General features: G+C 41.3%; 1 protein-coding gene across 3 annotated transcripts in view; it reads right to left on the bottom strand.

Moving 5' to 3' along the window:
• The window catches only part of TP63 (tumor protein p63), a 303,943-nt gene that overhangs the window by 239,485 nt on the left and 38,450 nt on the right, over positions 1-26,008 (bottom strand). The window lies entirely within an intron of this gene.

The following is a 26,008-nucleotide window of genomic DNA, read 5'->3' as shown; positions in this document are numbered from 1 at the left end:
TTATATTGGGTGACTTCAACTACCCAAATATAGACTGGGAACATTACTCAAGCCCCAACTTTCTAGCCCAAAGGTTCCTGGAGTTCATAAATTCAAATGCCATGGAACAACTAGTCACCGTTCCCACAAGAGGAGAAAATATACTAGATCTCATCATCACAAACATGGGGACAAAATGCTCCACGCCGGAAGTATATCCCTCATTGGTGAGATCAGATCACAAACTTATCTCACTGGAAATCCACATCCCGCCCCCACCCCAAACAAAAAAGACCACAGTGAAGAACTTCTCTAAAGCAAACTTCACACTACTCAAGACTGGTGTGGTATCCTTCAAGGCCCCCAAACCAGTGGAAACCACAATGCAAGCTGCGGAAGCTCTTACAAATGCCTTCTACGAACACCTCCAGGACTGCATGGATCAGGCAATCCCTAATAAAACCAAGACTCTTTCCACCAGGGGCAAGCGTCCAGTCTGGTGGACCCCGGCCATAAACAAACTTTACAATAAGAGGAGAAAGCTGTTACATGGTAGAGCAAAATCCATAAAAGAGAAGACACCCTTGATCATTATTAGTAAAAAAAATACGAGCACTCATAAAATCATCCAAGGCCAACTTTGAGAAAAAATTGCAATAGATTCAAAAGACAATCATAAGGCCTTCTTCAGCTATGTTAGAAATCTGGGTGGGAACTCCCAGATATGCGCAGAATTAGTCCAAAATGATACAAAAATCACTGAACCCACAGACACTGCCAACATACTGGCAGACAGGTTCAGTGCAAACTTCACCCTCCTCTCCCTCCCAAAAGGAGAGATAACTATCCCAGCGGAGTGTAGCCTCCCAGACATCTCAAATGCGCAGGTGAAAGCTGCTCTCTCTAAAGCTAAAAACACGGCATCAATGGGACCGGATGGTGTCCCCGGCTGTGTGCTACACGAACTCAACGAGGAACTAAACCCGCATATAAGGCAGCTGTTTAATCTTAGCCTTACCACAGGATACGTGTCCAAGGAGTGGCGTATGGCAACTGTGGTCCCACTCCACAAAGGCGGTGCCTCTACGGACCCTGGTAATTACCGCCCCATAAGCTTAACAAGCCTGGTCTGCAAAGCTATGGAGAGGATCATAATGGAACTCATAAACAAAGACATAGGGGACTTGCAGACATTGGACCCGACCCAGTTTGGCTTTGTCAAGGGCAGATCATGCCTTTTGAACTTGGTCGACTTCTTCGAAACAGTCACCAAGGCCATTGATGAGGGAAAGGCAGTCCATACAGCCTACGTTGACCTTGCAAAAGCTTTCGACACAATACCCCACTCGGGTATTATAGAGAAACTTACCAGCTTAAATGTAAACCCATATGTCACAAGATGGGTTGCAAACTGGCTAAAGGACAGAACCCACAGGGTTAGAGTTGCTGGCGCCATGTCAGACTCCAAGCCGGTCACAAGTGGTGTCCCACAGGGCTCAGTCCTTGGCCCCCTGTTGTTCGGCATCTACTTCTCAGAAGTACAGGCAAACATAGGAGGACTATGGCTGACAAAGTTTGCAGATGACTGCAAACTGGGCGCCATAGTGGAAAGTACATCAGACACAGATATCCTTCAGAGGGGTCTCACAGAAACTGAAAACTGGTGCCAGAGCCATGGCCTGAAGTTAAATGCCAAAAAATGTATAGTCATACCCTTCGGGAAAAACAAGGTAACCCCAAGCTACCATATAGGTGGCAATCCATTAAGCACAGAAGAGGTTATCAGGGACCTGGGGACCCAGGTTGACAGTGGCCTTTCTTTTGACACTCACATTGCTAAAGTGGTTAGAAAGACCTTCTACATTGCCCACCTGATCATGAAGGGATTCACATCCAGCTCAAGTGAGGTCATTGTTCCCCTGTACTCTTCACTTATCAGACCAATGATCGAGTACAATGCCCCAATCGGGATGTATCTCACCCGACACCTGCAGCAATTGGAGAGACCCCAAAAGTTCCTCACCAAAAGGATAAAGGGACTCCAAAATCTGTCATATGCTGCCAGACTGAAGAAACTCCAGATCTATTCAGTCGCATACCACCTGCTCAGAGGTGACCTGTGCCTGACATACAAGGCCATGTCCAACCCGGAATTAATGGACATGCTCCACCTCAAAAAATCCAAATCTACCAGATCCACTAGAGCAAGCGACTTAAACCTTAGCACGGATATAAATAGGACATGCTGGAGGGATAGCTTTGTCACCCAGAGACTCCCTATGCTGTGGAATAAAATCCCGGTCCATGTGAGGCAGAGCACCTCGCTGACTCTGTTCAAGAGAAATCTTGACCGGTGGATGGGAAATCGTAGGTTTACCCCGGGAATCATCTCTGTGTCACTGCTGGACAGAGGCACAACAAACTAATGGGCACAGTATTTTTTAACATAAGGGGTGGCGTAAGCCACAAAACTTTGGGCTAGGCTTATAAATGCCTTAGGGCAGATAGACTAGTATAAACCTATGAACCTAAATCAAGCTAAAACTAAGTCAGTGTCCGGATTGTCAGGACAACGTAATGCGCAAATAGTGATATTTAACAGGTCTGCAAGATGTATACTGTGTATCAACTATTCATAGACTGCTTTTAATGCAGCTACACCAATTAACCATCCAAGAAGTGAACATTTAAAGCTGAGTTTTTTTTTTTTTTTAACACACACTGCACATTAAGTACATAACCCTTACTTAAACACTATTACTTTGAACATTAGCAGGAACACAGCAGTAGATGCAAGCTCAAATCAATAAACATGTACACAGAACTAACCGCTATTAAACTGCTAAGCAACATGGGGCTTGATGCTGTTTCAAATATTTCTATGTATGTCCCTCTCTCCAACTGCCTCTACAATGGCAATGTAAGGCATCACTGAACACCATTTACATGAAGTGCATAAAGCGTTTGACATGTACATTTGTAAAACCTGTGCATCATTTTTTCTTCATATTAACTGTACTTCTCCTTTAAACCATACATTTTAATACAGTGACACACACTCGCAAACCAGGTTGCAGCATCTCTGTGTTATGAAAACATATTTGCATTTCCTCATTTGAGCCTACATTTTCATAGGCTAGATATCGCTTCAAGATGTGCAAGTCTGATCTTGTTTCTTCAGCCCAAAACACAGTGTTTGCATTTCCATAAGACAGACATCATTATTTCTGTACCCGCAACACTAAGTCAGGCCGCACATGCTAATGGAATAGACAAAAATCTATTTTTAACATATTTTTTAACTAGGAGCACAGATCACTGGCAAAGCCTAGTCATCTAATAAACAAATAAGACCAGCTAAGTAAAACTAAAACAAATACATTACTGCACATTCTCAGACAAACACTTTCAATTTCATTTCAAATGAGAGGCCATAATATCTTAAATAGTTGAATTTTCCTATGATGTTCTGGTAAGAAACTCTTGCAAAAAAAAAAATGTTATGCGGTCCACCTGTACCGTGAGCTGCCCTGCTGTACCACTCTGGCTCTGTGTAAAAATTATAATTTCTCTGGTGTTTAAACTCTCTTTAATTTTGTGCCCATTTCTGATTCCTCACATCGCCACAATCCTCAAAGCATTTATTATAAAATTAATTTACCTACCACTGCAGCACAGGACTGTGTAAGCCGAAACTCTGAACCAAATGAAGGAATACTGCCAAACTTAATAAAGTAAGAATGCTGCCCTTAACATAAATTTGACAATGAACTAATACAGCCCCACAATTTTTAAAATACATCATCCCATGTGCTGAATCAGAACTCTGAGGTAAAACTGCTGCAAAAATATTAATATCCAACAAGAAACATAATATAACATCCTCTGGATTTTCCTTCCATCCATCCATCTGTACTTGCTTTCATCCATTTTAGCAAGTGGAACTGGATGAAAACAAATGCTAGCAAGTCATCTGCCAGTCCTACGTGGGATGTCTACCCACTACAGGAAAAATACACAGACAAACCTACAGTCATGTGCAGGCCTAAGGACAGTGATGGCTTTTCAAATAACCTGCCAGCATGTCTTTCAACTTTGGAAGGAAACCAAAAACTCTAGTGGAAACTTCCACAGACATGCGATCTCTACAAATAAGGTACTTCAGCTGCGAGTCATACCTCTCAACCTCTTAGTGCAAGAAATCTGGACAAAGCCTAACAAAATGTGGGAACAAAGGCCCAAAATAAGGAAAGATTTGAAATATCATTCTTATATACTTAGAAAGTTGTTAATAATGTTTGTGTTAACATAAATTTTCTGAAGGATTTGAAGTCTGAAACGCAAATGTGTGTCATTTAGTGACTTCAATCCTCATATCATCTCAGTGATTTGCCAAAAAAACACAGATTTCATGAGGAACAGACCAAAAATATGAGGCAATATTCTGCGCAGTTGAGAGGTATGCTGAGAGTTGAACTGGAGTAGTTGAAGCAATGAGGCAGTATCTACTCTGGATTTTCATCAAAACTTTTTCTTTTTTTTAATAAGAAAACTTTTTTTGGAAAGCTGCCATGTATTACTCCAGCCCAACACGTTTTCACTTCTAAAAGTTTATTCTAGAGGTATATGATTAAGCACATTACTGAAGCTTTTTTCTATTAGGACGGACATTCAAAACAAGACTTTGAGGAAAATTCTGCATGAAAAAGGCACAGACAAAACATGGCCACCTAAACATTCTGTCCACAGCAGCCCCACATAGTAAGAACTTAAAGTTACCTCAAAATTCCTTACATTCAGCATTTTATGTCATATTGTTAGCTTTTTTTTTTTTTTTTTTTAAGTGCAGCAAACTCTCTCCTTACTTGAGCACCTTGGGCTGGAAAAGCTGTTAAAGCATAGTTGGCAAAAGCCAAATCCCTAACTTACAGCGATGTTTTTTGGTTACAGTCAGTCAAGCTTTGCCATTTTTCTCAGTCTTCATTAAAGCAAACAAAGACAGGAGCCTTGCAGTGGCCAGTTCAACAGCCTGCCTTGTGTCTCTTTTCAGAACATAAACCTCAGCATAAAACATGCATCGACAACCGTGTATTGTAGGAGAGGAAAGGGCAATGGGGATGGTGTTCCTCTTTCAGTATTTTCTCCGATTTGAGGACCAACATAAAAGTAACGCTAACTGACTTGCAAGGACAGCTTGATAACAGCCAGTAGGCTACTGAATACTGTTGGACAGTGTTACGTACAAAATGCTCTCAGCAAAACAAATGAACGAGTCTGACACAGTGTACTGGCCAGGGGTACTGCAGACTAAACAAGCAAGTCTGTCACTATGACTGCATGCAGCACTGGAAGCAATAAACAAACCAGAATGCAGAAAAAAATTGACAAAGGGAGGAACATTGCAATTTCATTCTCAATTCTTGAAGCAGCTATGGAAAAAAAAGAAAGGCTTCATGCTTGGTCTGCGCTTTAGAGCTGTTGCAGAGGATAGAGATGCTGCTGCATATCCATATCATTTTTTTTCACTGCAATAAATATAAGCAATGATGGTGTCTATTTATGAGCAAAACATGGAACATGTGGTTGATTCTACCCTGAAGTAGGACCAAACTTCCAATAGAAGTGCAATGGTGGAGGCAGTGGTGTGTTTTTAGGTTGGCGGCTCTGCACCATTCTATTAACCTGGCTCTTGATGGTTGAAGTTGGTCTGAAAGTTAGACTGCAGAAATACATTTGTTTCACTGGTTTTAACACCAGAGTGACCATGATGGCCTAAAGCATTTTGAACAACATGAATTTTTCCTGGTTCAGGTTGCAAGAATTGTTTATATTTGTTTAGTGAAGTTAGATCTTTATTGGGTTTTGACCAAGGCTGATCTGTACAACTCTCCTTTTGAAAACAAGAGCCTACGTCATACACTGTAGATTGCCTCTCACTTTTCTATTTGTCCTTCCTTTCTACTTCCACTGCAAACACAGTGCTCAAGTATTTATTTAGGATGTTTGTTTTACTGTAAAGATACATCTTCACACCATGTACATCTTGCAAAGTGCTATATATTTGCACAGGCAAAACAAGCAGATTTCAAGTGTAAGATAAGGCCTCATACCCATACCTCTCAACCTCTTAAAACAAAAAATCTGGACAAAGCCTAAAATGATGGGGGGACAAATAGGGGCAGATTTTAAGTATTGCTCTTACAAACTCAGAAAGTTGATAGAATAATAGGTTTTGCATTAGCGTGAATTTTCTGAAGGATGTGGAGTACCTAAACTCAAATGTTTGTTATTATTTAATGACTTCAATCCTCAGCTATTTGCCAGAAAAGTACAGATTTTAGGATGAACACACCAAGAATATGAGGCAGAAATCTGGACATTCTGCACAAATCTGTACAGTTGAGCAGCATGCAAATATAGAGGCTTGCATATACTGCTGCCTGTGCTACAACCAGGAAGAAAACAAGTATCCTGAACTGTGTAACTTACTCCAATCCAGCTCATCTGGTTATTCAATACTAAACTAAATCAGTCTCTAATTTACTGCACTTTCGAAGCATTTACTTTGTTAAAGGCATATTTGGGTTGTAAATGAGCTGATTATTTATCAGCAAGTATTGTGCTTGACTACACATGCTTCCTTCCCTCACAGGATGAGCTTAAAAGCTTCACCTGTCACAAATGAACAACAATGGCTATATCTGGTTCCATAGCACAGACAGATACATCCCTGGCTGTCACCCAGATGACCTAGAATTGATTAATGAAATAGTTTCTGAAGGAGCTGTCTGGGGACGCTGGACATGAACAGCCAACTTCTGCCATCATAGGCAGTGTGACCTGTCACACCACGGCACCAAGAAAACCTCAGGTCATCAGCAAGCAGTATTACTGGCTGAGATGTGCATACTTAGCAAACAGTACACTGCCTGCCTATAGTCAGGGTTCCACTTGTGCATGAGTGAGGATGCGGTACTGTGATACTATTATGGGAATAACTGCCAATCTGGAATGTTTTATAATTCTGCTATTATAAAGGTGCACTAAAAATCATGACGACAGGAAATTACACTTTCTTGGAATCTCATCTCCTGCAATTACACTTTTTTTTTAAACAACCATAAATTAATGTTGACTCTGTGGTATAGGGAGATAAAGCCCAGACTATGAACCACACATCCTAATGCCAAGCAGTTGTCTGGGTACTGGAGAAGCCAACAAGGCAGGAAACAGGCACTTGTCCAAAACCTACCTTGAAATAAAGGAGGCAGTGCAACTGTGGACTGCTGGCACCTACTGAAGGTGTAGGTTGGACTGCTGGCACCTACTGAAGGTGTAGGTTAGACTGCTGGCACCTACTGAAGGTGTAGGTTGGACTGCTGGCACCTACTGAAGCTGTAGGTGCATGACAAGTAATGCTTTGGGCTGGGCAGGTGTGCTTGATGCTGCCAAATAATTAATTTGTAGCCTTCATGGAACACATCAGTAGAAGCATGCACACATTAGGAGGAAGCTCGTGAAAGCCCTTAAGGTGACAAACCTGCAAACTTCAGCCACCATGGGCAAGCCACATAGTAAATGCCCCAATCTCTGGATCTTTAATGACATAGCTAACATGGCAAGGGACTGGGTAGAATCCTGGCTTACAGGCAGTTTGGGTCCTCCTTTAAATGTGGGTGGTCCTTCAGTCTGGAGGTGAGGCTAGAGCATCAGGCCATTTTGATGAGGAAGTACCATGACTGTAGTGCTGAAGGAAAGAAGATACAGGTGAAGAGCCTAAGAAACCTCCATGGTCACCTTAATGATTACCCACTCCTGTTAGCCCCCCCCCCCGGCTGACTGCATCTGAGAGGCTGTTGTACATGTACTCATCACATAGTCTCATTAAATCTACACCACCAAAATCCACACATATTAACACAAAAACTTTCGCGGACGCTCTCAATAATAATCTGTCTAAGCAACAGAGCCCTCCAAAGCAGAAATGCAAGCAACCTCCATCCCCACAACACAACACAAATGACACATAGCCCACAAACAAAGTGTGCCACTCAACCACAGCCAATAAGGCAAAACAACGTACCCAACACACCAGTCATACGTGACTCTATAGTCAGGCACACTGATGTCCCACTCATCAGACTAAACAAGGAAAAGGTTACTGTCAGCTGCCTGTCGGGTGCCAGGATCCGCCACATAACCCACGCACTCAGGTCACTCCACAACAAGTACAAATATGACTCTGTCATTGTCCATGTTGGTGTGAATGACCTGAGACGTACCTCCCTGGACTACATGAAAAGAGACATGGAAGAGCTGTCCGATCTTGTAGCCCAGGCAGGTATGACCCTAGCCCTGAGTAGCATTCTGCCATCGCCCAGAATGATACCGCAGTACAAAGACAAAATGACTGACTTCAACAATTGGCTAGGCTTCTGGTGTCATTCTAAGGGGATCCAGTATCTGTCTGCTTGGGATGACATGGTCGCCAGACCACGATGCTTTGCCACAGATGACCTGCACCTGTCGGCCCTGGGATTCTGGATACTGGCTAAGGCTCTTACCTTTGTGCCTTTTTTAGGCAAGGTTCAAATAACAAATTCACCACCATAACAGGAACAGGCAAGCAAAAACTGAGGGTAATGCTACTTAATGCTAGAAGTCTAAATCTCAAAATGCACTCACTCGAGGCACTCCTTAAAATGGAGAACATTGATAACTGTGCAGTGACTGAGACCTGGTTCAAGGCTCCAGAGAGCACCCCTGCACTACCAGGCTATAACTCATACCACACTTTTCGGCCATGTAACCTGGACTGAAACACCAAAAGCGGAGGTGTGTCCATATTCATTAAGGATATCCATACTTCTAGGCTAGTTGCTCAGCATAATGCATCCAAGGTTATCCAAGTGCAACTAACTCTGGGCAAAACTGCAATCCAAATTGTAACTGGCTACAGATCCCCCACCATGCCCCAGGATTCCCACTCCTCTTTTCTTGATGTACTGGAAAATATTAGGGTTCAACTAAACACCCTAATAATGGGCACCCTAATAATGGGCGACTTCAACTACCCCACCATTAACTGGGAAAACTACTCGTGTACCAACTCCTTAGCTCAACACTTTCTGGAATTCATAAACTCCAATGCCCTGGATCAACTTATCCACACCCCCACCATGGGCAACAATATCCTAGACCTAGTCATTACCAACATGAGTGACCGGTGTTCCACACCTGAAGTCAACTCCACTGTCCGATCCGACCATAAGCTATTCACCCTTGATATCCACATCCCACCCCCACCCCCCATTAAGGAAACCACAGTAAAAAATTTCTCCAAAGCCAACTTCATGCTTCTTAAAACAGAAGTGGTGAACTTCATGACACCCATGCAGATGGACAATACAGTTACAACTGCAGAATCCTACACAAATGCACTCGTGTGCCATCCCAAACAGAGCCAAGACGCTATCCTCCAAAAAAAGGAAGCCAATCTGATGGTCCCCTGCCATTAACAAACTGTACAACAGAAGGAAGAAACTGTTGCAAAAGAGTAAAATCCCATGAGTGGAGGAGCTCCCTGGTCAGCCTCAGTAAGAAGCTGAGATCTCTTATAAGATCCTCCAAAGCTAGCCATGAAAACAAAATTGTCACTAATTCCAAGGACAACCACAAAGCATTCTATAGCTATGACAACAATCTCAATGGCAATACCCAGATCTGCTCTGAGTTACAGCACAAAGGCAAGAAAATTACAGAACCAACTGATATTGCCAACATCCTGGCAGATAGGTTCAGTGCTAACGTTACCCCCCTCTCACCCCCTAAAGGGCCCGTATCTATACAGGAAGAATGTAGAGTCCCTGTAATCACAACTACGCAGGTAAAAGCTGCACTCTCTAAAGCTAAAAACACAGCATCCATGGGACCGGACAACATCCCAGGCTGCATTTTACATGAACTTCAGAACGAACTGGCTCCTCACTTAAGCACCATGTTCAATAATAGCCTCGCATCAGGCTTTGTGCCCATTGAATGGCGTACAGCAACAGTTATCCCACTCCAGAAAGGGGGAGCCACCACTGATCCCGGGAACTATCGAGCTATTAGCCTGATGAGCCTGGTCTGCAAGGCCATGGAACGTATCATCATGGAACTCATAAACAAAGACATTGGTAACCTCCAAACTCTGGATCCCACCCAGTTCGGGTTTGTGAAAGGCAGATCATGCCTCCTGAACGTGATTGACTTCTTTGAGGCCGTCACCAAAGCCGTAGATGAGGGTAAGGTGGTTCACACAGCCTATCTGGACCTCGCCAAGGCTTTCGACACCATCCACCATTCTGGAATTATAGCTAAACTCACTAAAACTAGGTATAAATCCCTACTTCACAAGATGAGTTGCCAAATGGCTCACTGACAGAACCCACATTGTAAAAGTTGCAGACTCCAAATCTGACCTCAAAGCAGTGACAAGTGGAGTACCACAGGGTTCCGTCCTGGGACCTCTCCTGTTTGGTATCTACTTCTCTGAAGTACAGGCCAACACAGAAGGCCTCTGGCTAACGACATTCGCAGATGACTGCAAACTAGGAGCCATAGTCAAGTCCCCAAATGATGTGGACATCCTACAGAAGGGCCTTGCTGAGACAGATGCCTGGTGTCAGAGCCATGGCCTCAAGCTCAATGCCAAAAAGTGCAGTGCCATCCCCTTTGGTAAAAACTCTGTACCCATGAGCTACCACATAAGGCAGCAATCTACTTAACACTGAATGCGTGATAAGAGACCTTGGGACCCAGGTGGACAGTAGTCTCTCCTTTGATAGTCACATCACCACAGTAGTCAAGAAGTCCTTCTATGTGGTACACCTCATCATAAAAGGGTTCTCATCCAGGAAAAAAAGAGGTCATTGTTCCCCTCTACTCGACACTCATTAGACCCATTATAGAGTACAACTGCCCTTTTGGAATGTACCTCACACGACATCTGCAGTAGCTGGAAAGGCCACAGAAGTACCTCACAAAGAGGATTACTGGCCTCAAACAAATGCCCTACACTGACCACCTCAAAAAACTCCAGCTTTACTCCGTAGCATATCGCCTACTCCGAGGTGATCTCTGCCTAACATATAAAGCTATGTCAAACCTAGAGCTGTTGGACATGCTACAGCTAAAGAAATCCCAATCCCTCCGAGCTACACGCTCTAGGGACCTAAACCTTGTCACCACAATAAACAGGACATGCTGGAGGGATAGATTCCTGTCCCAGAGACTTCCCATACTCTGGAACAAGCTACCCATCTATGACAAGCAAAGTTCTTCATTAGCACTCTTCAAGAAAAATATTGATGAGTGGATGGGAAATAGGAAATACACCCCGGGGATCACTTCTGTGTCTCTGCTCGACAGTGGCACAGGAAAATAACTTTCTTGGGTGGAGTAAGCCAGGGAACCTTGTTGGCTAGGCTTATGTAGGCCCTTGGGCCGATAGTCTAGTACCTACCTATGAACCTATGGTCAAGACCTATGTGATGGGGGCTGATGGCTGGCCACTGTGGACAGAAAAAAGCACACAGGAAAAAAATAACCATAAGTCTGGGTCTCTGACAATACAGAAATGTCACTTTCATCTGGAAAAGCATCCCTTAAACACCTATGTCACTGCAAGAGATTAGATGGTCCACCATCCTGTGTCATGGATGATGAATGTCTTTTACTTGCTGGTAACAGGTAGTTAAACAGAACAAGCTTACTGATTCCTATCAGTAAAAAGTAAGGTGAACCACAAACAGTGGTATATACTACATCAAATGTGATCTAATAAGAGACTACTTCAAAGGGCTGGTGAAGTCATAGACGGTGTGTGGATATGTTTCCCAGGAAAGCTGGGCAACAACTGGAGCTGCCAGCCTAATGCAATAGTCAGCACTGTAACCACTACTTGCTTTAAAAACTGATGTCATGTTTACAAAGGAGAATTTTGTCTGGGAAGGGTGTGATGGCCAAGGGGTATCTGGGGAGGGGTTCTGACAGCACACTGTTTACTAAAGTAACAAAGAAACTACTCTTCTGAAGTCAATTTAGGCACGTCACAAGATGTCCACATTTTATAATAATTATTTGCTTACAAACAGTAGGGTTAAAAACTTTGTTATAAAGACACAAGCAGCTTGACAATTGCAGGGGGCAGAGTTAAGGACAGAAATTAACACCAATATTGGGAGGGTGGCCTAACGGTTAAGGTGTTTGCCTTACAAACACAAGGTGCAGGGTTTGAGTCTCACAAGGGATAATTGGCTAAGCTAAAAATGGCTAGCAAGGGCAGTTAGCTTAGTACTAATCTATGAACCTATAAACCATAAAGACCATCTGGACAACAGCATACATGCAAGAATGCTTCATACAACCTGACAATTGGTGAGGAGGATCAATAGACAGAATAACACCAAAAACTAAGTGAGACCACGAGAACATTCTGACTGTCAACAGTGTGAATGCAGAACTACCAAAAGCAGCTAGACAACTTGAGGTAGGGGGAGGCGTCAACAGACAGAAACATTAAATAAAACCATTATGGATATCAGAGGTGTGACTGCAGAAATACTCAAGTAGGTCCTGCATTACTATTCCGAGACAGGAAGATTAAGCAGAAGCTTACTACATGCTGTGATGCTGATTGATGTGGTAAAACAAAACAGTCTGCAAGGCAAGCTGTCTGTTTTGTACCCAATAAGAAACAGACTTATTTACATTGCATCTCATCACAACACAATGGATCAACAGCTCTACAAAATTGGCTATAAATGTTACAAAACAACTTAACTGCATTAATTAGTGCTTTTGTTTTGTTTGTTATAGCACAAGCAACATAGAGGGCAGCAGTGTTCTGTAATGAAAGTGTGGACAATCAGAAGGTAGTGTTCCCAAGCAAATTAATGTCTGCATAAAAAGCGACTGCCAAACCTGTCTAAAGTTAGTCAACATTTATTCAAGGAGGGGACTGCTTGGATATTAGATGTCATAAGTGTGGGGGATAGGTGTAAGGCAAGGGACAGATAAGCTGGAGGTACTAACAAGAAAAGTGTATTCCAACTTGGGCATTAGCAGGTTTAGCCCAACAGCCCTTCTGGCTTCACATGTCAGAAGATTATTAATCACGTAACACATGTTCACCTCTTTCAGTTGCACATTAATACAAAATTCTACACCATGTGCTGGATCCAAACATATCTAGGCTACCTTTGCTGCTACCCAAGTGTATGGAATTATTAACAGGCTGCAGTATGTTGAGAATCTTCTACGCAGCCATTGGGGTGTACCTGTGCTTTACTAACAGGCGTCCAGTGCACTGACTGGTAAGTCCCTTTTGCAGGTACTTCTACATCGCATTTCTTCTAGCATACTGCAGTAGGACAAAGGTGTCAATTCCACAGCCAGGCCATTAAAGTGGGGCCTGACCTCAAGTCATGGAGAATACAAGTGAAACTATTCACATATCTGAAGTAACCTAGGCCTTAGTTTACATTTAAAGTGCGTTACTAAGATTGCAACTACAGAATGTCTCCAATACCCATGCTATCATGCTTAGGAATAAGCAGGAAATTACTAATTATCTCAGATGGCCTTTTAAATCCACAAACAGCAGTCTGATGAGTAAACTCTTCTACATATTCGTGTACACCAAGTCGGTGATACAGTAACTGCTTTTTACCCCTTCTGAAGCTGGACTGGCTCTGAAACAAGAGCTCATATGTCTTGGCATACTTAGCAAGCTAGGCATATTATATTTTTCTATTAATATGGAAGAGGTAACAGCTGTAGAAACAGGAAATAATCCTGAGATGAGCAAGGAATATATATTTTATGCAGAGGGTGTTTGAACTCCTGTTCTATGGTTGCTAGAGCAGGGTCACTTACTGGATTTCCTTCTGATCCAGACCACACCTCTTCTTCTTGGCTGCCTCCTTTAGGATGGCTGTTATCTAGGGGCATTTATTCCCTTTAAGCCTCCCTCTTGATTCTTAGTTGAAAGAATTTATCTTGAAGAGGAAGAGTCACGTGCACCAATCACACTGTCTTCATTTACAGCCTCACTCAAATCACTGTTTCATGTTCAGTAAGCAACACAAGTTGTAAGTGATCAGGAAAAGACTGTCCAAACATGTAAAATGGTTACATTTTAATTTGGTTAAAAAAAACACTGGGTAATGTCTGGGTATTAATAACGGACTCAACTTTTCTTCACCAGTAAGACCTGTTGGCAAGGGTCATACTCCGCAAAATGTACTGGCAGAACTAGGCCAGTCACTTCAAGGATTAGCTATGTGTGATTATTCAGAGATGTGTTTCATGAGCATCTTCATGTGACTGCACCTCCAACTTATTGACTTATCACATATAAGGATCTTTGGAGTTTAAAGTAAACTAGGACTGCATAAACAAACCTTCCAGTACCAGAGGAACCTCACATCAAACATTTCCTTTTTACGATTGTCTCATCACCATCTTGAGTTTGCTTTTGTGGGTATAGTTGTCATGTCTTTACAAAATATGCCAATAGTATATACATTAAATTCTAGCACATCTCAATGCATAAAATATTTTTTGAAAGTTTAAAAGACGGCGTATTTATCAAGGTTTATGGCTATATAATTTCTTAAATTGATTTTTTCAGAATTTCTGGTTGGATAAATGCTGCTTTCGCTTATGGACTTTATTTTTTCCAGTAGCAAACCAAGGTATACTGCCCAGAAACATGCACTGATTGGGGCTGGTAAATTACATTTGTAGGGGAGAAGGCACAGGAAACTGGCATAAATTCCAGTTACTTACTTTATTTTTTTGGCCAATAGCCATTAATATGTGCTCTACATTTTCCACTGGCTTGGAGCACTTAATTAGCAATTAATTAGTCTATAATGTAGTCACTTGCTACAGACTTTCTGAGGCAACCTTAGTTTCTTCAGTCTCTTAAAATAAATAATTCAGTCAAGATAAATTATCAGTTACTCTAAGATGGCTTCAATTTGTCTTCAAGATCACATAGTCACAAACAGTTCTAAGCCAGTATCAGTTTCTCACCTCAGAAATTAAGTCACAACCAACAGTTCCATGGTACCTCAATTAGTCCCCCCCCCAATCACTTAAATGCCTTTAACTGTTAATTGTTGTTCTTACTGTAGCTTCCCAAAGTGTCCCAAACGCACTGCACAGCATTAGCTACAGCTTCTTACTTAGCAAAAACACGGAGATTAAGAGAAGAAAATCCCTGAATGTGCGCTGTCAGCGTAAAGCCAGAATTATCACCACCCTCTGCCTATAGAAAGCTGTCAGTGTATAAATGCTACTCTAAACTGAGTGCTGAATTCGGATACAAGCCCTCAGGCTCAGCAACTGTTAAAGCACTTTTCATTTGCAGAAGTGTTGCTGCTTTCAAAGAGGTTTTTAAATTCAGTGAGGTAGATTATGAGTTGAAACAAGTTGTTTTATTCCATTATGGATTACCGCAAAATAAAAAGCCACCCTTTTACATCATGTCCGGGGTGGGGAGTGTCACAGATGCAAGTTGTATTATTTTCATTTGACAAAAGTATCTTATTACCACTTAATTTTAGGCATTCATATTAACTACTCAGCACATATGACCATGTTTCAGTGCATACTATTACTTAACAGGATGATTGCAAATCTCAGTTATATTACTGTCATACTAATCTAGGAAAATATATTTTATAAACATACCCAGTTAAAGAAGTCCTGAAATCTGACGTCATGCTTACTGACAGTGTGAAGTGATGAAAATTAATGAAATTAAATGGACTTTACTTGCTGGGCCCTTCAGTACGACCAACCATACCTTACCCCAAAATAGGTCCAAGCCATGTGGGAACAGTTTATCACCGGACCTGAGAAAGTTCATGAACCATAAACTTTTCAAGAAGAAAGTTAAAATCTGCTTGCAATGGTCACATATAACAATGGCAGAGTCTAACCATTCCACCCATGCATGCTATTTTAACTGTTTGGCATGGCATCCATTTCTGAACCTGTGCACTTTTACACACCCTGGCTGGGCAATACTATACAGTACAGCACAGGAAACTTTTCTAAGCAGGGAAATAATGTGGCAGTGGCTGCAGCAACAAGACAGGTGAACTTCACTGCACCTTTTTGGGCAAGTGGACTAGAGAGAAGAGAGGAGGTACCTTGGGTGCTTTCTCATTCTACATCTAAATTCCCAGGAGGAGAACTGGAAATTGCAGAAGTGATAAAAAGTTTTATTGCATTTATCACATGAAACATGAATCACTGTTCACTGTATGAAATATGCAGGCAAGGATAAACACAGAATTCACATGCACTGCATAACAAGGGATCCCAAAGACCTGGGGTTCATAGGTATGCTGCACACAGCAATGACAGGGTCCGCTGTCCAATACTGTGCGCATTCTTAAAGACAGACATGGCTGATGAGGTCCAACTGGAAACCAGGCTAATCAGATAAGCTTGGAATCAGAGTACAACAGGTATCTTAGCCTAGACTGTGTACTCAAGTATGCAGAACAGAAAGTTGAGGATGGCGGCACGGGTACATAGAGTCTTTTCTGACTTGGTGATAAGGGAAATGGAAGGTCAGAATATTGAGAAAAGGCATGAATGCAAGTTTATGTGCAAGAGATGGAAGTAGACAACATGGAGAAATATTTTCATGAAGAGTGTTACAACACTCTGACCAACTGGACAGTGAACTTCAATGGAACGTTGTTAAGGCAGGTCCAAACACGAATAATATACTGGGTTTTGGGGGGGAACTACAGAGAGGCTGGGTGCACAGACTGAACAGCTTTCTAGCAAACTCTCATGCACTACATGAAAGCACTGTAATGATCTAGCAGCTGACCTCTCTCTGATCATAACATTTGCCAGTACAACACAGAGTAAAACTGCAGATATTTTCCTCAGTGATATATTTTTTTTAAAGTTCTGCTCTACCTTGGCAACTGATTATACTCACAGATGCTCGACTGATTAAATTCTGAACAGAGGGGTGGACAGCTCTACTAACAATTTGTTCCCTTACAAGCAAGGGGCAAACACTCAAGAGTTGTGCCACCAGCCACATAAGGGATCAGGGCTTTTGCTTACTGCCTTATATTCCTCCCTACTTATACACATAGATAACTGAGGGGTGGCAAGCAAAGGGTCAGTGTGAGGGATGCCATCTACTTTTGTGAGTTATGTAACCCACAAAGGCCCAAGCAGCTTCTGACAACAAGCATAGATAACTGAGGGGTGGCAAGCAAAGGGTCAGTGTGAGGGATGCCATCTACTTTTGTGAGTTATGTAACCCACAAAGGCCCAAGCAGCTTCTGACAACAAGCCTCTCTGTGTGTTTTTCAGTCTCCAACGTGGAATTTAATACAAAGTGTGCACCCTGGGCAAACCCACCCCAAATCACCTCCCTCTCCTTCTCCATGCCAGCTCTTTCAGTGCTAGACCTTTAATAAACCCAGGTCGCCTGGGCTGTAGTCAGGGCTTTATGCCTCATCACAAAGCAGTTGTTTTTTTCTCAGTGATACTTAAAGGGTGTCTAGTAACAGCTGACATTCTGATACATACACAAGACTGACTTTCAATTCTGCCACAAATAAAAAAAGTGCAAACCCAACATTTTTTTCTTCCTTCAAGTTTACATTCTATAGTAGAACTTAGATTGTAAGTATGTGATACGATGAGCCAATTAATGCAATTTAAAGTCTGCTGAAGTAGTAAATTACTTGCTAAAGGCTAATCAGAAAATGATACTTCAGTGATGCAACACACGAATGAAGTATCTGCCTACTGCAAACAAATTTCCAGTACGTCATTATAATTTTACTAATATCTAATTCCACATCAGAAAACCTTAAAAAAATATATATATTTTCACTTAACTTACTGATGCACGGGTTTAGCAGAACATACGTTCAGAAATATTCTGGAGCTAGCCTTCCTTAATATTTAGAAATTAATGACTGTAACTGGGAAGGCAGGGAATCTAATGTCTTCATGTGTCTCTCACCACCGTTGACTGCTGCCTGCCTATATACTAACACCAGCATATCCCTTTCATTTCATTTTTACCACTCGCATTCCACAGCTAGACAGTGTATCCCTGTCTGCTCTTTCAATAACTCATAATCCCTCTGCACTTATCCTCGTGCTGACTAGCGCAGCTGCTGTCTGACCAGCCTCCCCCAACAATCCATCACAGCCCAACCCCCACACAGGCAGGTGCTACGCAGTCCAGGTGACAGCAATAAAAAAAGACACACCTATCAGGGTTAAAGCTTTCAGCTATCCAGGGTTGGGGCCTGTCTGAGAGTTGGCACTTTGAAAAGGCTGTTTTTGTTGCATAAAGATAAGGGACGTCTTTGGGGCACAAGAGTTGCTTATGTTGTCAGAAGATAAAGCTTTCCCAGGCACATGCCTCCTTACAACTACAACATTACTGTCCCAAACACATTTTTCATTTTAGACACTTTATTATGCAAGGAAGCAAAAACATACAAGCACTCAATGGGGGCCAGAAAGTAACAGCTGGTGCAGGTGACTGTAATGGAGGCCACAAAAATTGTGCCTAGGATCAAACAGCAGGAGTTCAACATAGTTATTCTACAACTGCCTAATGCATATTCAGTTGATCCAATAGTAAACAATTGCTTTTATAATTATCTTTTTGTTACAGTTAAAGTGATGGGAAAAAGTTACATTTGTAGAAAGGAAGTATTTCACAAGAGATTCATATCCTTCGCAACATGCATATGCATACTAGCACACATTCTAAGTGTATAAGTGCAGTATTTAAATTTTGTCCCTAGTTTTTGGGTATTCACCCCCCTTATTATTATTAATATTGAATATTAAGAATAGGATCCCTCTACAAGGCCAAACCTTTCCGAACCCCTTTTGCTAGGTGTGCTATTGCCCGAACACATCTTCTCTCCACTCTCCTTTATGCCTCACCAGTATTTGCAAACCTCTCTAAAGCTAACCTAAGCAAACTATCTTCCTGTTACTATCATATAGCTAGATTTGCCATTGGTATGGCATACAGGACGCATCACTGCAAAAACCTAACTGAACTTGATTGGCTGGAATAGCCTTCCCTTCTAAAGCTTAACCAGCTCACAGTAGCTCACAAAATATTCAACCATCTGGACAATACCCTGAGCATTAGGAGCATTATTAGCCCACATAATGCTATCAGGCCACTTCATTCGTCCAACAAGCTATCAGTCCGAACCCTAAAATCCAATAATACAGCAGGTGATTCCCTGTTTGCTAACTCAGTGGGTAAAATTTGGAACCTTCTTCCTGCAAACCTTACCTAACAGTTATCTCTTCTGTTTAAAAAAGGCCTCAAAAAACATTTAAGAGCTAACTGGCTCTTGTCCATGCCTAAACCCTGATTAACTCAATCCAACATTTTGGTCTTTATTTAGCCAGTAGAGTATCAGCAAGCAGATACTCCACTCATCTGATGTGTCATATCTTAATGTACAGTTACGCAAGCAGAGTTTATCATTTCTCTCTACGGTAGATTCCCTAATGTGCTTTAAATTTGCGAAATGATCCAACTCATATTTTTTTCACTCTAACATTTAGCATATGTCTGTGTGTTCCTACTGTGGTGAACTATCTGATTTATTGTATTTATAAGCTTTGCTCTCTTGGAATATAATTGTACTATTACTATTATTATTATTATTATTATTATTATTATTGTGGAGCTTACCTCCCCGGGCCTCCGCTGAAAATGGACATGTATCCAGTTGGACTATCCCGGTCAACAAATGTAAAATAAATAAATAAAAATAGATATAAATATGAATACTGAAATTGTTTATACAGAGTTGTGGCAGTTAGTATTGCTCCCCATTACAGCCTGGGTCTATGGTTCAATTTCTAGCAAGGGTACCTTTTATGCTATGTCTGCATGTGCTCCCTGTGTCTGAGTAGCATTTCCCTAGGATCTCTGGTTTCCTTCCACATTTCAAAGACATGCAAACAGTTGTACAATCAAACCTTTAAATAAGATGCATGTGTGTCTTCATTTCTTTGCCCTGTGTTTGATTCAACTTTCTACCCATAACTGGTTTTCTACTTTACAGTCAGTGAGTGATGGGCCAAGTTCACAACTCAGAAGAGAATACAGTGGACATACCTGTCAACCCTCTTGGAGCAAGAAATCTGGACAAAGCCTACAATAATGGGGGGACAAAGGCCAAAAAAATAGGGACACATATTAAATACTGCACTTATACACTTAGAATGTGTGCTAGTATGCATGTTATGAAGGATATGAAGTCAGAAACTCAAACATACATGTCATTATTTAGTGGCTTCAATCTGCAGTGATTTGCCAGAAAAACACATTTTATGAGGAACAGATCAAAAATATGAGACAAAAATCTGGACATTCTGTGAAAATCTGGGCATTTGAGAGCTATGACAGTGGGTACTGGAAAATGAATAAAAATAATTTATTAAAATGCAACAAGTTTACTTAACAGACGTTTGAGATGATGTCTGGTGTCAGTGCAGTGCAAACTATTTTTGTCAAGTCAGCTGTCCAAATATCACTGACAAAACATTCTTTGTCAGTAGTTGTCAAAATGACTCCTGTGTTAAGCTCAGTTAAGAGCTTTGGATATAGGAATATTAGAACTGTTACAATCATATATTTTAGCTCAATCTCATATCTACAATATGACTTTGGGCTTTCTTGAGTTAACTGATCCAAACACGATATATTTTAGCATTGCACTCCCTATCACTCTATTCCTGAATATTTGGATAACAGAATGCTGATAATGGTCACCAGAAGTACAGAATCCCTACATGAAATGGGCAGTTTAAATGGCCAGAGTAGATGGAGTAGGCAGATGGGCAAGTCAGGCAACCAAGAAAAGCTTACAACTCCACTTTTTGATTCATTGATTAGTAATGAGCCAAGACACTGAGGAATGCGTGTGTGTGTGTGTGTGTGTGTGTGGGGGGGGGGGTGCAGTATTTAGATACCAGTGAAGCTGAGAAGATGCAATTCTGTCTGGCAGTTATTTATGTATTTATTAATTCAATCATTTGATCACATTCAAATTTCTGAGGTAAGTTACAGTAATTGATGGTCACGTGTGTGTGTGTGTGTGTGTGTGTGTGTGTGTGTATATATATATGCACACACACACACACACAGACATACACACATGTATACGTATATAAAATGCACATACACACACACGTGTGTGTGTAGATACGTATAACATATTTATGAATGCATGTGTTGTGGACATTTACTTTTTTTTATTTTTACATTTGTTTACTGGGAAAGTCCAACGGAGATGAGACCCATTTTCAGTGGAGGCCCGGACAGAAAACCTCCACATATAGAGATTATACAAAAACTTATACAAGAAATTATACAAAACTTATAAAAGAAATTATACAAAAAAATATATACAAGACATACAGTACACCAGAAATTACATTCTATGCTATTATAGCTGACAGTTCTATTATACATCCGATATTACTTCTTGTTGTAGTGTAGACATTGTATTTTCTCAAAGTAAGCTGGGGAAGGGTTTGTAGGGGGGAAATTGGATAGAGAAAGATGAGGTTAGAGATTATCTAGACATGAGAGACAGCATAGATTATGAGGTGACATGAATGTGCTAAACTGTTCCCGATTTCTAAGACGGTTTCTGATTTTGTTTCATACTTTCATATGTCACTCATAAGCATTTTTTCTAGCAATCTATGAGGATAGTATTCACTAAATAATGACAAACATCTGACTTTTAGACTTAGAAGCCATCACTGAATCAAAAGTTTTTTTTTTTTAAAAAACAAACACCTCAAAGAATATAGAACCCTAGCTGCTCTGGTAGTGTACAGGGATGAAGCCCAACTACCGCTCAGCCAACCCAGGTTCGATTAGTGTTAATGGTGACTGATGAAGCAGCAGGGAGGGATGTCCTGTGGGGATAGTGCTTTCTAATGGCTGTCCCCAAAGGGGAGTTGAGGTCCAAAAATAGGAGTTGCACTTGGATGCATCCAGTGTGGATAGGGGTGGGGAAAGGGAAATGTGGGTAAGGCACTCTTAAGATCCACAACTGGCCCCAGCAACACCGGAGGAAGTGCATAGGAGGTTTAGGAGAATGCTAGTGCATGGGGAAGTATCAATAAGGTCAGAGGGGACCAAAAATAAATAAATAACTTAAAAATAAAGAGAATCGAGACTTCTGAGGACCTAGTGGCCTCCAGCTTAATTCAATTACTTCCTCCACACTTATTACAATGGAGTCTGTTAAAAGCTAAAAAGTAAGAAAAAGCATGAGAAAAAAATGACAAGAAAGAAGTGATCTATTTGGATGGTGTGGGGTCAAATTGGGGAGGGGGGGCTTGGGAAGTGCAGATTGGACTAGTGTGCAAACAGAAGGGAATAGTCCTCTGTCTAGGGCTTCATTTCACCCAAGGCTGACCTTGGTGACTGCAGTCAGGCATCTGAGGTGTATCTGGTCCAAAAATTGGCTATAATAAGTGAACACTGAGGCAGACTGTCAAGAAAGTGACTGATACTACCTGTTGCTTTACTGCAGGGTTTTGATCATTGACCTGCCGTAACAGATCACCATACCATTAAAATTAGCATCAACCATTCATTTGCTGCAGCCCCCCACTCACACATTGTTTTGAAGTCCCCAAGTGCCACTGATCCAAATACTGCACTGAGTGCTTTTTAACACTACATGCTGTCTCACAGCTTTGCATGCAGTTGGTCATTTCTTACCTCATTACTCATATTTTCAAACATCAAAAGTTACATGGTATCAGAAGCTATCACTAAAAATAATGTCTTTCATTTAGGTATGGCACAGATCCAGAACTTCTCTTTATTCCTAAATGCCAGCAGTACATCTGAGAAATCTAAAAATCAGACCCATAAGTCTGACTAGTCTCATATACAAGGGCATGGAAAGAATCATCTCAGATCTGATAAACAATGACACAGGAAGGCTAGAGATACTGGACCCTACCCAGTTTAGGTTTGTCAAAGGTAGGTCATGCCTGCTTAACCCGACAGACTTACTTCAGAAGGTCATTAAAGCTAGGGACAAGGGCAAAACAGTGCACACTGCCTACCTCGACCTGGCCAAGGTGTCTGACATAATACCTCACATGAGCACTGTAGAGAAACTTATAAAATTAGGCAGAAGCTCATATGTTACTTGATAGACAGCCAGCTGATGGAACACAAGAAGTTAGGATACAGGAATCCATCTCCACAAAGAGGCCAGTCACTAGCTGACTCCCACAGGGATCGGTGCTGGGACATTTTTGGTATCTACTTCTCTAAAGTCAAGGAAAATATCAAGGGCCTCTGGCTGATCAAGTCTGCAGATACCTGCAAACCAGGAACTGTCATCGAATCTCCTAAAGACACAGATACCCTTCAAGAGAGCCTGACACAGACATACAACAATTACCAGAGTCAATAGACCTAGTGGTCAGAGATCAATGAATGTATGTAAACAGTAACCTGATCTTTGACCACCATGCATCTACTGTGGTGAGAAAATCATTAATCTATATGCACAACTTATATGTAAGAGCATGGCCTCCGGTTCCGAAGTCGTCATTGTTCCACTGTACTCGCCTCTCATCCAACTAGTCAAGGAGTACAGTGTGCCCATTAGCATGTACCTAGGCACTTGAAACATATTGAGACACCACAGATGTTTCTCATGAAAAAAATACAGGGAGTAAAACAACAAGTCCTATGTGGACAATCCAGTCCTTTTGCTCTGCCTCATACAGACTGCTTCACAGCAATCTATGCCTACTCAACATGACATCCTCTGATGCCACACTGATGGATTTGTTGCATATCTACAAATCAAATAACATTAGAAATTCCCATTCGAAGAACCTACACCTCATCTGCAACATAAACAGGACACATTGGAGGGATAGGTATATGCCTCAAAGATTACCCCTTCTCTGGAACAGGCTTCCCATCCATGCAAAACAAAGCTCATCCATACCCATATTCGAAAGTAACTCACCCAATGGATGGGAAGTCACAAATTTATCCCTGCTTTGGCATCAATGTAACTAAAGGAGAGGTGCAGCCTGTGAATGCTTGATGTATACAAGCCTATATAATAACTTGTAAAGTTCCTTGGGGTACTGACATGTCAGCAATATTTTTGTAATTTGAGGTAAGCTTGCCTAAGTTTAAAATCCCTCTTGGGTCAAAAGAATTGTAAGCACCTATGAACCTATAAAAAGATACAGAGGCACAGAGTGGTATACTTCTGCATGTTGCATGGAAAGATTCTAACTCTAGAGACTGCAATGCTGAACTGACAAGTTAAGAATTTCAGTGATTTAGCACAGATGATTACTCAGCAAAGGTCTGGTACAAGCTGAATGCACCAAGTCATTAGTCCGCATGTACTTAAAACACTGTACTAAGAGAAACAGTAGAAGTAGTGCAGAAACATCCAGGTTCAAGTAGGTTGTGGCGAATTATCACCACCAAGGTATTTCTGGTGTTCAGAAATTGCCACGCATAGAAAAGGTATACGTTTTACAAAATGAGTAATGAAAAGATCTGTAAATGTGTTTTTGTTTGCCTAGTACTTAACTATGAAAATAAACAGCTGCATACACAATTCTGCTGCTTTTAATTCCTCAGTTCAGAATCATACTGCAAAATGTTAAGTTGTGTACTGGAAAAAAAAAAAAAAAAAGAGTATGTTACAACAAGTAGGCAAATAAATTACTCCCTTCCAGTAATTAATAGTATTAAAAAAACATAAGAATCAATCTTATTTAGTTACTTCCCCAAATGAAATACTTCAGAATATCAACGGAAGCTGAAGCTAGGATGTGGGTGCTGCGTAAACAAAGATAACTCAAAAGGGCCCTTACACCTAAACCAGTAGGTAAGAACACAAAGCAGAGATAAAAAAGGAACAAAAAAGTCATCCAGCAAGTTCCGTTACATTATTCTTAAGAAAACATTATGCAGTCCAAACATTCTCTAGAACAAACATTTAGTCTCCACCCACATACTCACAATTATGTTAACCATCACTAAAATAAAAGAACTTTCAACAAATCTTGAAATAATAACCAAGGCAGATGAGGGAAAACTTTCTGATGTTTCAAAGTAGTACTGTACAACTGCCTATTTCTACATGTTCAGAGCAGTAATAATATGCTTAAGGTTAAGGAAAAAGTAAGGCTCAGACACAACTACAGGAATTCTGCCTATCAGTGGAAACACAAAGAAGAAACATGAGGACATTAAGGCATATGTTAAAGAACAATGGTTGGCTAGAAAAATACTTTTTTGTGTCTTTTGGCTTTTCCCGGTTAGGGGCCGCCACAGCAGAATTCCGGTCCGTTAATGATTGGCAGTAGATTTTTATGTGCCGAGTTGCCGGCCCTGACGCACAACCTTCAACGAAGGTATGCCCATTCACGCATGTCTCCCAACAGAAGACGGTCTAGCTGAGAATCGAACAGGACAACGTCTTACTGTGGGGTAACAACGCTACCGCAGCACCACCACCGCAGTACAAAATCTCAAAATAAAAGTATACCAGAAGTCGCAAAGGAATGGGATATGAAGTCAGAATACAAATGGAATGAATATACACTAACAATGTTTTACTGTCGATACTACCACAGAACACAGTCAATGTTCAGTGCTGAGGAAAACAAGCGCATCTTCCCTGATGCGAACAGCTGTAGATTGATACTCTGGCAGGGTCACACACAGAACTAAAGTCAAATCCTACCCCTTTTTTAGTTTTATAATCCAATGTATGGTGTATCATCATGAATATAAATAACTGGTACCACTCTATTCCCATCACAGTGAACAAAAACTAGGAATAGTCAGGAGAGCTACCTATTAACAATACAGTAAAATCCCTGTTATCCAGGGCTCAAGCAACAGGGCACTCTC

The sequence above is a fragment of the Protopterus annectens genome, chromosome 4.part1 (genome assembly GCF_019279795.1).
Source record: "Protopterus annectens isolate FY-2018-M chromosome 4.part1, PAN1.0, whole genome shotgun sequence".
Taxonomy (NCBI): Eukaryota; Metazoa; Chordata; order Ceratodontiformes; family Protopteridae; genus Protopterus; species Protopterus annectens.
The sequence above is the reverse complement of the archived record's forward strand: the minus strand, read 5'-3'. Positions and strand labels throughout refer to the sequence as shown.